At 43.0% G+C, this 16,187-nt stretch overlaps 1 protein-coding gene across 4 annotated transcripts in view; it reads left to right on the top strand.

Annotated features, from left to right (window-relative positions):
- The window catches only part of CHD6 (chromodomain helicase DNA binding protein 6), a 108,184-nt gene that overhangs the window by 12,135 nt on the left and 79,862 nt on the right, over positions 1 to 16,187 (top strand). Inside the window, exon 2 of one of the 4 annotated variants that reach the window (XM_066586620.1) lies at positions 8,782 to 8,937. The exons of the other annotated variants lie outside the window; for them this stretch is intronic. The gene's annotated coding sequence lies outside the window, so the exon portion shown is untranslated. The remainder of the gene's footprint in view (positions 1 to 8,781; positions 8,938 to 16,187) is intronic. 4 annotated transcript variants of the gene reach the window in all.

Below are 16,187 nucleotides of genomic sequence, written 5' to 3' on the forward strand. Positions count from 1 at the left end.
ATCCGCGGGATCGCACGACTTTCATTGACTGCAATAAAAACCGTCCATGCGAGGCCCGCACTAGAATAGGACATGCTGGGATTTTTTTTTTTTTTTTTTTTTTTTTTTAAATTTTATTTTTTTTTATTTTGTATTTCACTCCCCCATCTGCCCCCATGAGCGGAAAATTGCAGTTGATTTCCGCTCGTGGGCATGGAAAAGTGTTTTGCATAGCATGTCTATGGGCAGTATTTACTGCGTGATCCGCAGGCGAACGCCTGCTCTGGATTCTGCCGTGCAAATACGCCCGTGCGCATTGGGCCTTATTCAATTTTTTTTTTTTTTGGAAACCGGGTGACCAAAATAAAAAGCGCAATTCCGGCATTGCATATTCTTCTTCTGACAAGGTTCACTGTGTGGGATTAATAATTTGATATTTTAATAGATCAGACCTTAGCAGATGAAGCGATCCCAATTATTACATTTTATTTTTTATGTGTAGTTTGATGCGACAACCAGGAAAAGTTTTTTTTCCTAAGCTTTTAACATTTATTTTTTTTGTACTAATTGTAAAGTCGTTATTTAGTTCATTTTACCTTTTTTTTAAGTCCCCATAGGGAACTTGACCTTACGATCATTTAATCGCATATGCAGTACAATGAATGAGGGTTACCCCCAGAATGAGGGTGAATTGACTTCTGCCCACTTGAGTTTGATCCTTCCTCGATCAACAAAGAGGGGTGGTAACAGGCTGAACTGGATGGATATTTGTCTTTTTTCAGCCTAGAATACTATTTTACTATAGTATTGCATGATACTATATTACAGGCTGCCTATTAAAGACATGCCACGGGCACGTTTTAATAGACAAACAATTATGGCTGCCATGACAGTTGGACATCAGCCCCACAATCTTATCACGATGGGATCTTAAGGACATTTAAATGCTTCTGTCAGAATTGACAACGGCATTCTCACTCAAAAATTGCTAAAAGCCATCTTTTGAGCGAGAATCGTTGGGTCTAACTGCACGGACATCGTGCAGTTTTCATTAACGAGTCGTTCATCATTGTATTTCAGCAAGCTGAAAGAGAACGATGAGCCTTATTAGTGCCGCGTGCTGAGTTCTCAGTGGGATACTGCTGATACTATTGTTTCAGTTGCTATCCATCTCAGAGTATGAAGAAGACAATGCTCCAGCTGTGTACTGCATACCCCGCTCGGAGCGCTCAGCTGTATACCAGCTGAGCGCTCCGTGAACACAGCAGGAGTATGCAGAAGACAGCGCTGCAGCTGTGTCCTGTATACCCCGCTTGAAGCGCTCAACTGTTTATGAGCTGAGCGCTCCGAGAAGACAACAGCTGTATGCAGAAGATAGCGGTCCCGCTTCTCTTCTGCATACAGCATGAGCCTTCATTTACACACTTATTCAAAGTGAACGCTCAAAACTGTCACTTAAACTGCCGTTTGAGCGAATTTCGAGCAATCATCTTGCCATGTAAATGCACATAACGATTATCGCTCAAAAGATGTCTTTTGGGTGATAATTGCTGTGTCTAAATGGGCCTTTAGTTATCTCTGGTTTCGGCTATTGCAGACGGGTGTCTGCTGTCAAAGAGTCCCGAAGCTGCTGCATATACTGCAAACATCTATATATGACCTAACTACATGGGAAGAGGGGGTTACACAAAAGAAACAGGAATCTTATTCCGGGGGTCAGGTTGTACTAGTAGAGGCTTTTGTTGCTAGGTGAATGTCTGCAGAATCCTTCTGAGGCGGTATGCCAGCCAAAGTTATTGGGAAAGGTTGCGTTCGGCTCCAGTGATTCTATTTCCAACAAGTTGTTCAGTTCTTCACATATTTTGGGATTGCTGATTATTATGAACAATGTGCAGCTGTGAAATTTTGCTTCCTTTTCCATTGCTCAAAGCACTCGCAAATAAAAAAAAAGTCACACAGATCGAGTGAAAACGGAGGGTGAGGCAAGTGTCATGCCGCTAAATCTTCAACGCATACGACCTCAGAAGGGTTTCACAGACATTCACCGAGTAACAGAAGGCGGTACTAGTGATGCCCCGCCCATCAGTAGAAGATTCCTGTTTCTTTTGGGTACCCCCCCATGTATATAGCCGTATGTATGTTGGGATGATGTTAATTTACTTTCTCTGGAGGATGCACCTCAGACCTTGAGAGACGCCAGTTAGCCGTTATTGTCATATGGAAAAGCTATATGCAAGTAATAGTCTAAATCTGTTTGTGGAAAGCTAATTGGTCACCATTATACATCAGACAGAGGTTCTCAGCCGGGTATCCAGAGTCCTGAGGGGCACATCTGTTGAGCTATGTAGCAAGAAAGTACTGGATGTTTGCTGCAAAACTATACAGATTTTATGTATAGAACTTTTCGAAAAGTTGAGTTTAATGGCGGCCTGATCGCTCGGCTTCCCCAGAAAGAGATCTAGGAGATATTTAGGCCTCCTTCACACAGGCGACACCGCATTTTCTCACAGCGATACCACATCGCTGCACCGTATGATATCGCTGCGATTTTCTCGCAGCAATACCACGATTTTGTAGCGCTACAAAGTCGCATGTAACGCTACAAAATCACGCGACTTCGTAGCATCTGCTGCTGTCAAAGTTGCATCGCATGCAAACCGCGTTTTCGCGCGATGCGATGCAACAGAGAGGAAGGCTCCATAGAGAAACATGGGCTACAAAACCTAGCGTGTCACGGGCATATCGCTGGACCTGCGAGGTTTGTGTGTCATTTTGCAGCATGCTACAAAACATCTCATGTGTGAAGGAACCCATAGGAAACCATGGGCTTCTCATACATGCGATTTGTAGCATCGTAGCAATGCTACAAAATCACACGACTTTGTCGCCCGTGTGAAGGAGGCATTAAAGCAAAGCGGGAGACTCCTCGAGGTGGCGGGGTAATGTTGTTGGATTACATCCTGGCATCTTATAGTAAAAATCTTAGCTGATAAAATGTCTACAAGGAGATTGGCTGTTCTAGTTTTTTTTAATGGAATCTTTCTGCTTGAACATGCTGTCAAAACTGCAGGCACCATGTTATAGAGCCGGAGGAGCTGAGCAGATGATATATAGTTTTATGGGGAAAGATTCAGTAGAACTTGTATTTTATTCATTTATATCTCTGCACATTCTGATCTGAATAGTCCAATGGGCGGAGCTATCAGTGATTGACAGTTACCTCAGTATGTACTGTCATACACAGCTAGCTGTCAATCACTGATAGCTCCGCCCATTGGACGGTTCAGCTCAGGATGTGCAGAGATATAAATGAATAAAATACAAGTTCTACTGAATCTTTCACCCTAAAACTACGTATATATCAATCTACTCAGCCCTGATCTATAACATGATGCCTGCAGTTTGGTTAGCATGTTCTAGCTGACTGACTCCCTTCAAGCAAATGTATTTATTGCCTTTGGAAGTAATATTGATAGGAGTCGGTAGTTATGGATTTTATATGTTGTTGGTGGAGTTGGGAAACATATATGTACTCTGTAAGGATGCCATAGATGTCTGCTTTCAATGCAAGAAAGCGGTGGGAGGGGCAATGCAAGTGTCCACATAGTGTGACAGGAGGCTAGTACAGGATCAGTGTACTTACCTACTGAGCCTGTCTTGTGTGGAGCATAGCTGGGAGGAAGCCAGAGTACAGAGGCTGCTGTCAGAGATAAATAAGGTCCGGCCTGTATAAGTATAGGGACAGTGCTGTATACTGAAGATCATCACCCCCAAGGCCAACACTAATACCTGACCACCGAGCCACAGGGGGCGTTGATCAATATAGGTGAGCACTTCAGATGTTGGGTGGGGGGAGGTGTTGCACACCGATGAAAATGATTATACTGCGGGGCGGGGGGGGGGGGGGGTAGCCACTGGATGTGTATACTAGTGGCATAGTACTGGATGGATACTGTTGTATAGTGCGGGGGATGCAGGGTTGGGTGTAACTGTATGGCCTGGAGGATACGGGGCTAGTTGCTATTTTGTGGCATGGGGGATGTGGGACTGACTGTAACTGTATGGCGTGGGGGATGTGGAGCGCTGCACACAGTAAGTTATTGCTTTATTTTTTTTTCATTTGGCTCCTAAATATTTCATGTTGGCCAATGGCTCTTGGTGGACTTGTAGCATAAATCGGAGTAGAATACAAGGGGTAGGGCTTTCAAACACATAGTGGGGGAAAAAAGCTGATAGAGGCTGAAATCTACGGGTTTATAGCAAAATCCACAGAAAGAAAAACTCCACCCCAAAAACTTTTTAATTCACCCTCATGGGAGTCCTTCGGAGGTAAATAAGCAGCAACTTTGCAAACTGCTCATCCATACCAGAAATACATCCAATGTCGTTGCATTAAAGGGGTATTCCCACGTCAGTACTTCATGGCTGAGATGAGAAACCCACGTTTTTTCCCACATTCACTTCAATGGGAGTTACAGAAGGAATACAAATTTCATTCGCTTCCTAAATTTTTCCGTTTCGGAGCCAATGTTTCCAGCGTCAGTAGTCAGACATGTTCAGTCCTTTTCTTGGATCCTCATCCACACGGCTGGTGGAATAATTCTTCCTATTGTCTAGGCTATCCAATAAGAGTCAGTGCACTTTATATTGCTTCTCATTGACACTAGACACATTAGATGAGCGTTCAGCGGCACTCAAAGGAACAACTCCGGGCGCCATGACAGGTGGGGATGAGTTCACTTTAGCGTTTTGTTTTCCGTTTTTCTGTTTCCTCCTAAGAACAGAGATACGGGAAACAACGAATGTAGTAAAATCCCCATTTATTTCAATGAGACTTATTTTGCTTCCATTCCATTTGGTTTCTGGCTTTTGAGAAGAAAAAAAGAACGGAACTTCAGGATTTTTGTTGGTCCAAAAGAACGGAAACTGGACAGACTTGACCTTTTTCTATTTTCGCATTGTACTTAATAAGGGACGGTCACAAATGGAAACTATTCTGTTTAACAGATCCGTTAAACTAGAACCACATTTCAAACAAACCTTAAAAAAAAAATGATTAGTTAAAAATTGATCATAACGGATGTCTCAGGGCTCCTTCACATCTGCTTTAGGGATTACTGCTTGAATTCTGTCCTGTTTTTGAAGCAGAAAAATGGAATTCAGCTTTTCTGTGTATTCCCCCATTGCTTTCCATAAAAAAAAAAAATTAAATGCTTTCAGTAGAAAAAAAAAAACGAAAAACATTTGTCCGTTGTACCTAGATATTGAGGTTACTAAGGTTCTGTTGACATATCTGGACACCGGAACATGCAAATAGTCCATCATGGAGATATGGGCTGAGTATTCAAGCCTGCTGTATGAAGTGGGTGCTGGCTGTATAAAACAACACCCACCATGAACAGCTGTGGTCGGTATTCATTCCGATTGTGGCCTCTCTCAATGTTGATAGTGGAATCTTGAGTGATCATCCAGGAAACGCCCTTCTGTAACGTGATCATGGGATGTCGATGGGTTTATATTGCAGCCTGCGACCTGGTAAAGGCTCCATGGCTTCCATGTACTGGAATATATTAAAGGTGTTGTGCCAAGGTGTAACATTAACTCATATCCAGAACATAGGGGATAACTTTTTTTTTCAATGGAAGCCCAATCATCGGGACTCCCACCAGCCCTGAGAACATGGGTCCCGAAGGTCCCTGCATGAATGGAGTTGAAGGTCTTACATGCACACCAGTGCTCCATTCATTTCAATGGGAGCTGTGCTTGTAATACCACACTAGACCACTGCACAGTGTACAGAGCTGTCTGCTTCTTACAGAGTGATGGTTTAGCTTGTGAACAGCTGATTCGCTGAGGTTCCGCGCGACAGAACCCTGCCATTTGGCCATTGAAGACCTATGGGTGGATAGGGGTCATTGTATAGGGGTCAAGAAGATTCTAGCAGACAGTCACTTTTTAAATCGCTGTCTAATGCAGGCTACATTGAAATAATAGAGTGGGCTCTGAGCTCGTGCCCAAGCTGCTTGTGTCCCTTTCAGTCCTTGTTCCTTCTGCATATTTTCTAATATTTGTTAGTAAAGGTGAAAATATTAACTGGTTTAGAAAGCCGCAGGACCGAAAACAAATGTAAAATATATTGGATGAGCTTGTAGGAAGAATTGCCTAATTGCTGCACACGATCTAGAGCGCTCCGTCATAAAGCGCTGTCTAGCACTCCCACCCCGGCACTGCTGGGAACTCCTGATAATTTGTTGAAAGCAATGAAAATCAAAATTCTATTGCCAGTATAAGCTGGAAGAAATTGAAGTTGCAGTGGTGTTCGGGAGGTGAATATCTCCTGAGCGGCGGGGGTTGCAGGTAGTGAATTTTAGCTAATCTGTTTCTGTGTTTACCTCGAAATATTCAATTTGCAATTTCTGCCACAAAGTATTACAGACTGTGTTCTTCTGAAATCGTGTAATCAGAATTGTTGTTTTTTTTTGGTTTTTTTAAAAAAAAAATCCATTTAGTTTAGAATTTTTTTAAATTTAGCCCTTAGAGTTGTTTTATGCGTGAAGATAAATGCGTAAATACGAGTTCCGATGGATGATGCAGCTTGAAAAACATGAATTTGTATGGAAGAATGTTTTTTGGAATTCCGATCGCTTGTCTCTCCTGTTAACGACTAGTAGGTGCCTATGTGCACAAGGGGATATTAGAATAATGCATGTTGATGGTACGGTTGCTGCATGTGTTTACGCAGGACAGCGGTTGGGAACATTCGCGTCATATAACGTGTTTTTTGTTATTTTTAATTTTTTTTTTTTTTTTTACAAAAGGCTCTTTAGTAACTTTTAGCTTTTTGGAGAGCTGTAGTTTTCGGCATAGGATCTTTGGTGCTAAAGGGCGTTTAGGGTCTTGGGTAATCTACGATATAGATGCACATGCAATAATACTTCTATCCGAATAAGACCTAAAGAAAGCGATTTGGGTATTAACCCTTTCCAATCCACTGTTTGACATCTTCCTACATTTTGATTGAATTTTGTACAGATCCAATGTCAGAAGACATCCGACAGGGTGTTCTTACCGTCTATTGCTAGCCATTCCGCTGTTGGAGCCTCGCTGGTGCACACACACTGGCTTTAGCCAGCAGATGGCACACTTGGATAACAGCAAAAAGGGAAAGCCTTTTAGGAAACCCTGAATCCAAAATTGGATTGGAAAGGGTTAAGGTGGTTTCATGCCTGCGTCAGGGGTTACGTTTCCTGCTCTGTTCAGGAAGCAGGAATGGGGAACACCCGCAGCCGAAGTCTCAGTCTCTGAATGGAATCGAACAGCGCCGGACGGATCCCATTGACTGTAATGGAGTTGGGTGGGGGGCACTGAAACTTCCAAGATTCTAAAAATGGGGGTCCCATGTCCCCCTCTTCTTCTTACTGCAGGGCCGCTGCAGTCATGCCAGATTGAATGAAGCGACGGCTGTTCATGAACTCCTCTCCATTTAACCTCCTCACTGCTGCAGGAGGCTCCTTTGTGAGAAGGATGATGGACATCGGACCATTGTAACGAGGCTGGAGGACACAGCACCCTTGTTTGAGGATCGGTTGGGGAGTCTCGGTACAGAGATCTCCGCCGGTACAGAGATCTATCCTGTGGATAGATGGTAAAAGTCATTTTTCGGACAACTGCTTTACTACGGACAAGTGTACTAGCCTGACCGCGGGTCTCCTGACCTAAACTTCACTCCAAGCATCATAGGAGCCTTTGACGCTTGGAGTTCAGGTCTGGAGATTTCCAAAGCAGCAGATTCCACTGCATGTTGCAGTGTGTGTATTGCGGCCAAATCCTGGTCTATAAGAAAGGTCTTTTAGAGATTCGCTGCATTTTAGGCTGAACATGCCAATATAAGTCAAAGTGGGTTTCTGGAGTCTGCTCCAGCACAGACGGTCGCAGGGTCCCCTGCTGGGTGCTCTTATATTAATCAAATGCCAGAAAACACTAGGCTTTCACCGTGGTGATACCAGATATACATGGCAGGTTCTAGGATGCTTGGCCTTGCTGCAAACAGTGCCGAGTGAGTCATTGCATGGAAGGTTTAGTTTGCTGCATGAGGCCCCCCATCCTTCTTGTCTAGCAAGTAACGACTCATCCTCTTCTATATATTGCTTTTTTTTTTTTTTACCCCAAGTTCCCGCGAGATCCTGAAGCATAGAAAAAAGAGCCGTTCTGCCACTCTAGAAGCCTGGCAGCCGTTCCAGAGCACATTGCAGCAGAAAGCAAAGTCTGTCTGGCGAAGTGACAGTGCCAGGAGGAGATTAATGTTCAGACCTGTTAGCAAGGGATATGGTGTTTGAAGGACGGAGATGCTCTCTCGCCCCCTCCATCTACACATGGCGTCTTTCCTCCTGAGACTCAACCGCTTTAGCTGCGCTGAAGTTTGCTTATTGGATTCTGGGCCACAGAGATCATTAAAACCCTGCAGGGGAGTGTAGGGAACATACTGCGCTTTAATGAAAGCAGCGGAAAGCGAATGGCAGGGTATCTCTGGCAGATGTAGTGCCACAGCTAGTCGTTGCATTTGCATAACCTCTGCACTGAAGTTTCCCGTATATTAATAGGACTGTATATTTTGTAGCATACGTAATTTGCGTTGGCGAATGTTGCTCCTGTTCGCATCATCTAGCAGGCAAAGGGTCAGAAAAGTGACGGGTTCTGATCGGCTGCTTATGAGTTTTCGTTCATTGACATTTATGTTTGTGGTGTTTTTTTCTTTTTCCTTATGTTTCCCTGCACCCCGCCTATCTGGTTGCGTGTGCCCAGAACACAACCCACACACAGTGATCGTCGCTGCCGCAGAGCCTGACAGGCACGTAATTAGGTTTTAAACACCACCTAGAACAGAAGCAAGATGAATGGGTTTCCCTGACCTGCGTGCCATCGACGGGAAATAACGGTCCAATGTAGAAAATGCGACCGGTTAGTAACAATGTAAATGTACGGGCATGTTAGCGATGTGCTAAACAACTGAGCACTAGACACATTGTAATTCTCTAGGACTAGACTCCCCCGTATTGTGTTGGGGTGCAAAGACGCTTGTTAAATGCAGTACAAATATGCGATAACCCTCGCTGCTCATTATTGAAGTCAATGCGGAACACCAATACTAAACCATTTAAAAAAATAATGCAGGTTCCCAAAATATATATATATTTTTTTTTTACGCAAATTATGATGGGAATTGGAATATGTCCTTCATGATCCAAGTATGTATGTAGCAGTTTAGTTGCATTTTTTTTTCTATTGACATCAGAAGATGGTCGGCAGGAGTCTGCCTCTTGGGATACCTGCCAATTAGCTGATTTCTGGCATTGCTGTCAGCGTGGTCAGCGATGTAAGCAGGAAGCACTAGGGACATTGCAGCGGTCCCATCTGGTTCTGTAGGCAATGGGAGCTGTTCCTGCAATACCAGCCCAGGCCGATGCACTACAGACAGCGCAATCTGCTTCCTACAATGTCTGTATTGACAACGGTGCTGGGGTTCCTGAGCATCGGACGCTCGTCGATCATCTGTTGATTGGATAGATCATCAATGAAAAAAAAAGAAAAGTGCAAAGTCCTGGGCAACTTCCTTAACCCTTTAACGCCACAGGACATATAGTTACTTCCTGCAGCTTTGGGGTATGTATGGAGGGGGATTGCAGATGGATCCCGCTTCGTACAATCGGGTGCTAGCTGTTTCTTAAAGCCGGCACCCACCTGCAACAGCTCCGGTAAGCCGCGCCACTCATTGGAGCTGTTAAGCCTTTAAATGCTGCAGTCAATTCTCACAGCAGCATTTAAATACCCTGAGCAATGTTCAGGGGTCCCACGATGAGATTGCAGTTTGCTGTGTGGTTGTCATGGCAGCCAGGGGCTTTCTGACGGCCCCAGGGCTGTCATTGTAGAATGCGTATCAAGCCATGCACATGGCGTGGCTTGATAGAATGCCTGTCAGTTCGCAATATAATGTAATGCTATGGCATTACATCATACTGAAAAGCTTCAAAGCATCGCAAAAAAGTAAAATAAGTTTTAAAAAGTTCTAGTAATTATTTTTAAAAAATGAAAGGTAATAAAAGTTTAAAAAAAATTGCCATATTTATAATAAAGGAATTTAAATAATAAAACAAAATACACATTTGGTATCATTGTGTCTCTAAAAGTGCCATATATTAAAGTAGTGCATTATCTACCCCACAAGGGGAACGTCGCCAGAAAAAAAAAACAGCAAAAAACACTACAATTGCACTTTTTTGGTCATCCCCCCATCCCCACCTTTCCAAGAAAAAAATGTAATAAAAAGCGATCTAAAAGTTGTATGTATTCCAAAATGGTATCAATAGAAAGTACAGGATATCCCTCAAAAAATGAGCCCTCCCAAAACTATGTGGAGGGAAAAATTAAAAAGCAATGGCTGTCAGAAAATGGCGGCTAAAAATAATTAGAAACTGTTAAATATCTTAAAAAATGGTAAAAAGTGGTACAGCAAAAAAAACCAAACTTTAAATTTGGTATTGTAGTAGTCGTACTGACCCGTAGAATAAAGCTATTGTGTCATTTTTGTTGTATTTTGTACGCCGTAGAAACAGGACGCACCGAAAGATGGTGGAATTTTTGGTTTCTTTTTCTATTTCACTCCAGTTAGAATTTTTTAAAAGTACATTATATAGTAACATTGACAAATACAACTTGGCCCGCAAAAGTTCTTAGACAGCGTACTTAATGGGTTAATATCTTTTGCCTTGGGCAGAAAGTACCTTAAATGCTCTGGTTAGTAGTAACTGTGGCATTTAAGAGGTTTGATAGAGAGTACCTACTCCATTGTCTCCCCTGTGACGTACAAAACAGCTATGCTGAATAGATCTTGAGATTACAGAATTGAGCAACCAACTGAGTTTTTATTTGGGTTTTGTGGTGCTAAAGACCTTAGACCGCTTCCACGCGGACTACAAAATAGCGACACTGCTGCAAAACGCATGTATGTGATGCCCATGGCTTCCAATAGGTTCTCTCACATTAGTGATGCTTTGTAGTTTGCGACATTGCTAGGATACAAAATCGCAGCATGCTCTATACTGACGCGATTTGTGATGTTTCGTAACCCATGTTTCCCTATGGAGCCTCGCTTTCTGTTGCATCACACAAAAATGCGGTTTTCATGCGGTGTAATGCAAGGAAATCCTACTGTCAAAGCCCTAAAATAAGCCCTAACTGCAAAAAAAACAAAAAACTGATACATCACCTAACAGTCGCTGCCATACTTCTCCGCAGCTCCTCGGCACTTGTCTTCAGGCAATTCTTCCTAGTCCGGGGTTTGAAAAACCCCACCTCCAGGAAGTGCTGCCTCTGAATGGTTCTCGAGCGCCACGCCTCAGCCAATCGGAGCCGGTGCTCCATGAACCAATCACAGCTATTCATTGGCTGAGCCGCGGTGCTTGAGAACCAATCAGAGGCAGCGCTTTCTGGATGTGGGGTTTTTCAAACCGTGGACTAGGAAGAATTTCCTGAAGACAAGTGCTGAGGAACTGCGGAGAAGTGTGGCAGCGACTGTTAGGTGATGTATCTGTTTTTTGGGGTTTTTTTTGTATTGCAGCCAGGGATTATTTTCGGGGTAGGGTTTATATTTTACGGTCAAACCCCCCCCCCCCCCCACCACCACCACCACCTGAAAATATCGCTGCGATTTTCTTGCGATGAGAACGTGTCTCCTATGTGGAAGCGGCCTATGGACATACTGTATTGGTATTCATAGGATGGATTCTGAGTATGTCATCTATATACTGCTGCTTGACAACTTTTATATAGTGTGTATGACCAGCTTGAAGTGGTTTTTCAGGAGTAGCAAAAAGGCTCCATCTCTCCCCCATGAGTAGTTTTCCCATGTGACCGCTGCAACCAATGAGAGACTTGCAGGGACATCATTAGTGACATTCCATAGACCTGCCTTGGGGCTTCTACATTAATAGCCCACATGACATGTTTACTGGACGTCACCAGTCCTACTGGCCGGGTGACTTCAGATGCCGGACCGCCAAAAAGGCGCTCCAGCGCTGCAAGAATTACTTGTCTGAAGATACTTGACCAATTTGTTACAAAGCAACCAGCAATAACAATATAGGGGTGTCCGAAAAATGTATACACACTTTAATAGCGTATAACAAACTGGGGAAGATAAATCAAAACTGGTTTGGTTGCCCATAGAAACCCGTAAGATTTCTTATGGGCTTTGCATCAGTTTCAATTTACCTTCCCCAGTTAATTTTCACTCCCTACGCCGCTCTCACACAGGCGCTTATAAAAACAGCCTTTACTGTGTTTTCAGCAACGTTCTAAACGCAGCCAAGCAAACTGATAATTGCAGAACTGGAAAAACGCAGTAACCACATTCTACCGCGTTTTCAGCAGCGCTGCCAACGCTCCCCATTCATTTCAATGGGCAAAGCATCGTGTTTTAAAACGCACAAATGCATGAAATAGAACTGACAGCGCTTGAAAAACGCAGCGTTATAACGCTTGTCTGAGAAGCCCCATTGAAATCAATGGTAGGGATTTAGCGCTGCGCTGACAGCGCAGCGTTAAATGCAAAAAAAAAGTCTGTGTGAGAGCGGCCGAAAGGCAGGTTGGAGGTTCTTCTGGTGAGAGGATTTGGCACAAAATGGCAAAAGAAAACGCACTGCATGCAGAGCTTTTTCTTCCGTCCAAAAGCGGAACCCTTCAGCCATGGGGATTCCCTTTTCCTGCACCCTGAACAGAATAAGAAAGTGGAATCCCCACGACTTGTGTGAAACCACCCTAATCTGATTAGAAGTTATAGGTGAAGTAAGACTAATGGCGCTTTTACAAGGGGCCGACAGTCGTTTACACAGAAAGACTTGCTGCTGGTGTGCTTCTCGCTCAATGCTTCATTTTCTATGGAAAATGCTCAGCGGGGAGCGTTTACACAGGATGAGAAGCCGCGGACCCAGCAATGGTTTTTTAAGCTTACTTAGAAATCTGGTCAACAAACTGCGAACGACAAGTAAGCCATTTTGGGCATTTACACTAATCGACTATCGCTCAAATTTGGTCATTTGAACACATTTTGAGCGATAATCGTTACGTGTAAAAGGGCCTTAAGTTTTGAACCAAGGAAATTCAACCTAAAAGTGCAATGATAGTTTTGGACAGCGTTTCAAACAAACCACCTACGCTACTTACCATCACTCAAATTAGAGATAAGTTTGAAGCAGATGGAACTTTTTTAGAATGTCCACAAGAAACGTTCCGGAATCTACGGACATCGACGAGCCCCACCAAGCAAGGAAAGTATCTGCAGAGTCCAAGAAAATCTGTGCAGCAAGCAGATCGTGAAGCAGGAAGAAGTCTCAAAATCAAGTTTCCATCATATTTTGAAGCGCGGTCATTGGAAAAGTTACATTCCAGGAATAGTCCGTGCGCTCAATGAAGATGATCCAGGCCGGAGAGTGCCGTCCTGCGAGTGGCCCTTGCAAGATGTGCAGGGTTTGCACTGTCTCCAAGAAAGATTGTTTGGAGGGATGAGATTACATTTAAATTAAATGGCTTAATTAACCACCACAATTACACCTACTGAGTCCCTGAGAATCCGCATACTATGTAGGGACATAATGTTACATTGTGGTGCTGCTTATCAACAAAGGGATTAATTGGACCATTTTTTAAATTTTTTTTCTTTTTACGCTACTGTGCCTGCTGCCATTTACTTGAACTCGCTGCAGCAATCCGTCATGCCGCACGTTCAATGCCGGACTTTAAGGATGAGGAGATTTCTAATAAGATAGAGCACCCCTACACTGACATCATGATGTAAGGACCTACCTTGGTGACAATCTGCCAAACAGATAGATTGGACAAAGAGGGTCAGTAGAACATCACCTGTGGGCACCAGACCTCACGCCAATAGACTTTCATAGGCCAGCTGCACATGAATGAGTCGGATTCCACATGCGGGAGCCCGCACCGGAATCCGACTCTGACACTGGCCGGCACCCCCACATACCTTCGTTTTCTGTATTGCCCCCTGCCGTCGGTCTTATGCAGTACAGATTTTCTTTTAAAATATTGTTTTTTCCCATGCTGTCGCAAGGCGATGATGCGGGGCCCGCAGCCTATCCGCAGTGCCAATTGTGGATGGGCTGCGGGTCGGACGGCTTCCATTGAGTTCAATAGAGGCCGTCCGTTCGTAAATGCTGCGATTTTAAACTCGCATGCCGAAATTTTTAATTGCTATCCGCTTATCAGAGCAGATATGCAAAGGTTCTATGCTTTCAATTGCCGCAGAATACCGTGTACCGTCCATGCGGGTGACAATCGCAGATTCCGAGGTTGAAATCTGGTTATGTGAAGCCGGCCTTAATAAGAATATTTAACCCCTTAGTGACCAAGCCTGTTTGCGCCTTAATGACCAGGCCAAATTTTGCAAATCTGACATGTCACTTTAACATGGAAAAACACCAGAAAGGTTTTGCATATCCAAGCGATTCTGACATTGTTTTTTCGCCACATGTTGTACTTCATTTAGGCGGAAAAATTAGACCGATAGAATTTGTGTTTATTTATTAAAAGCGCCAAAATTGGGAAAATTTTGAAAAAAATCGTACTTTTTTTCACATTTCCAACTGCAATATCTTAAATATGTGCAAACATAATATAAAAATTTTTTGCTAAAATTTATATTTCCACCATTTACTTTATTTTGGGCGCACATTGGAAAAACTTTCGTTTTTTTTTTTTTTAACCATTTAGGAGACGTACAAATTTAACATTACTTTTTAGCATTTTGAGGAACACTTTGTTTTCCTACACCAAGCCAAGATTGGAAAGGCTCATGAGTGTCAGAATAATAGATACCCCCACAAATGACCCCATTTTAAAAACTACACCCCTTAATGTATTCACTGAGGGGTGTCATGAGTATTTTGACCCCACAGTTTTTTTTCAGGAATTCAATTTAGAGGAGAAAAAGTAAAATTTCATATTTTTGCAAATCTATCATTTTAAAGACATATTTTTTCCTATAGTTTACATGAAAATGAGGATTTCCACCCCCAAATGGATACCCCTGTTTCTCCCGTGTTCAGAAATATACCCATTGTGGCCCTAATGTTATATCTGAGTGCACAACGGGCCCAAAATGAAAGGAGTAGTCAGTCTCTTTCAAAACAGAAATTTTGCTTGAAGTCCTTTTAGACCCCATAGCACAGATTTGGAGTTCTTGAGCGCCCAAAATCATAGAAAACCCCCACAAATGACCCCATTTTGAAAACTAGACCCCTTAAGGAATTTATCTAGGGGTGTACTGCATATTTTGACCCCACAGGTTTTGAATGAATTCATGCCAATCAGAAGGAAAAAATTGTGATTTTCGTTTTTTTTGGCAATTCTGTCATTTTAAAAACAGCTTTTTTTTGTACAGCACACATATGAAGGAAGACTTGCACCCCAAAATGGATACCCGTATTTGTGCTGTTTTCAGAAATATACCCATTGTGGCCCTAATCTTATGTCCGCATGCACAACGGGGCCCAAAATGAAAGGAGTAGTCGGTGGCTTTCAGAACATAGATTTTGCTTGAAGTCCTTTTAGGCCCCATTGCCCACTTGTAGAGTTCTTGAGCGCCCCAAACCATAGAGAACCCCCACAAATTACCCCATTTTTAAAACTAGACCCCTTAACGAATTTATCTAGGGGTGTACTGTGTATTTTAACCGTACAATTTTTGAATAGATCTAAGCGAAGCAGTAAGAAAAAATTACAATTTTCATTTTTTGGGCTATTGCGTCAATTTAAAAACAGGTTTTTTTGTACAGCACACATATAAATGAAGACTTTCACCCCAAAATGGATACCCCTGTTTGTCCCGTGTTCAGAAACATACCCATTGTGGCCCTAATAGACTTACAGGACACATGGCTAGGCCTACAATGAAAGGAATACCCGTTGGATTTCAGGGTACAACTGAATAAATTTCAGGCCCCATTGCCCACTTATAGAGCCATTGAGCGGCCAAAACTATAAAGAACCCCCTCAAATGACCCCATTTTGAAAACTAGACCCCTTAACGAATTCATCTTAGGGGTGTACTGCATATTTTGACCCCACAGTATTTGAATGAATCTAAGCAAAGCAGAAGGAAAAAGTTATGATTTTCAATTTTTTTGGCAATTTTT

This window comes from Eleutherodactylus coqui, chromosome 13 (genome assembly GCF_035609145.1).
Source record: "Eleutherodactylus coqui strain aEleCoq1 chromosome 13, aEleCoq1.hap1, whole genome shotgun sequence".
In the NCBI taxonomy this organism is placed as follows: domain Eukaryota; kingdom Metazoa; phylum Chordata; class Amphibia; order Anura; family Eleutherodactylidae; genus Eleutherodactylus; species Eleutherodactylus coqui.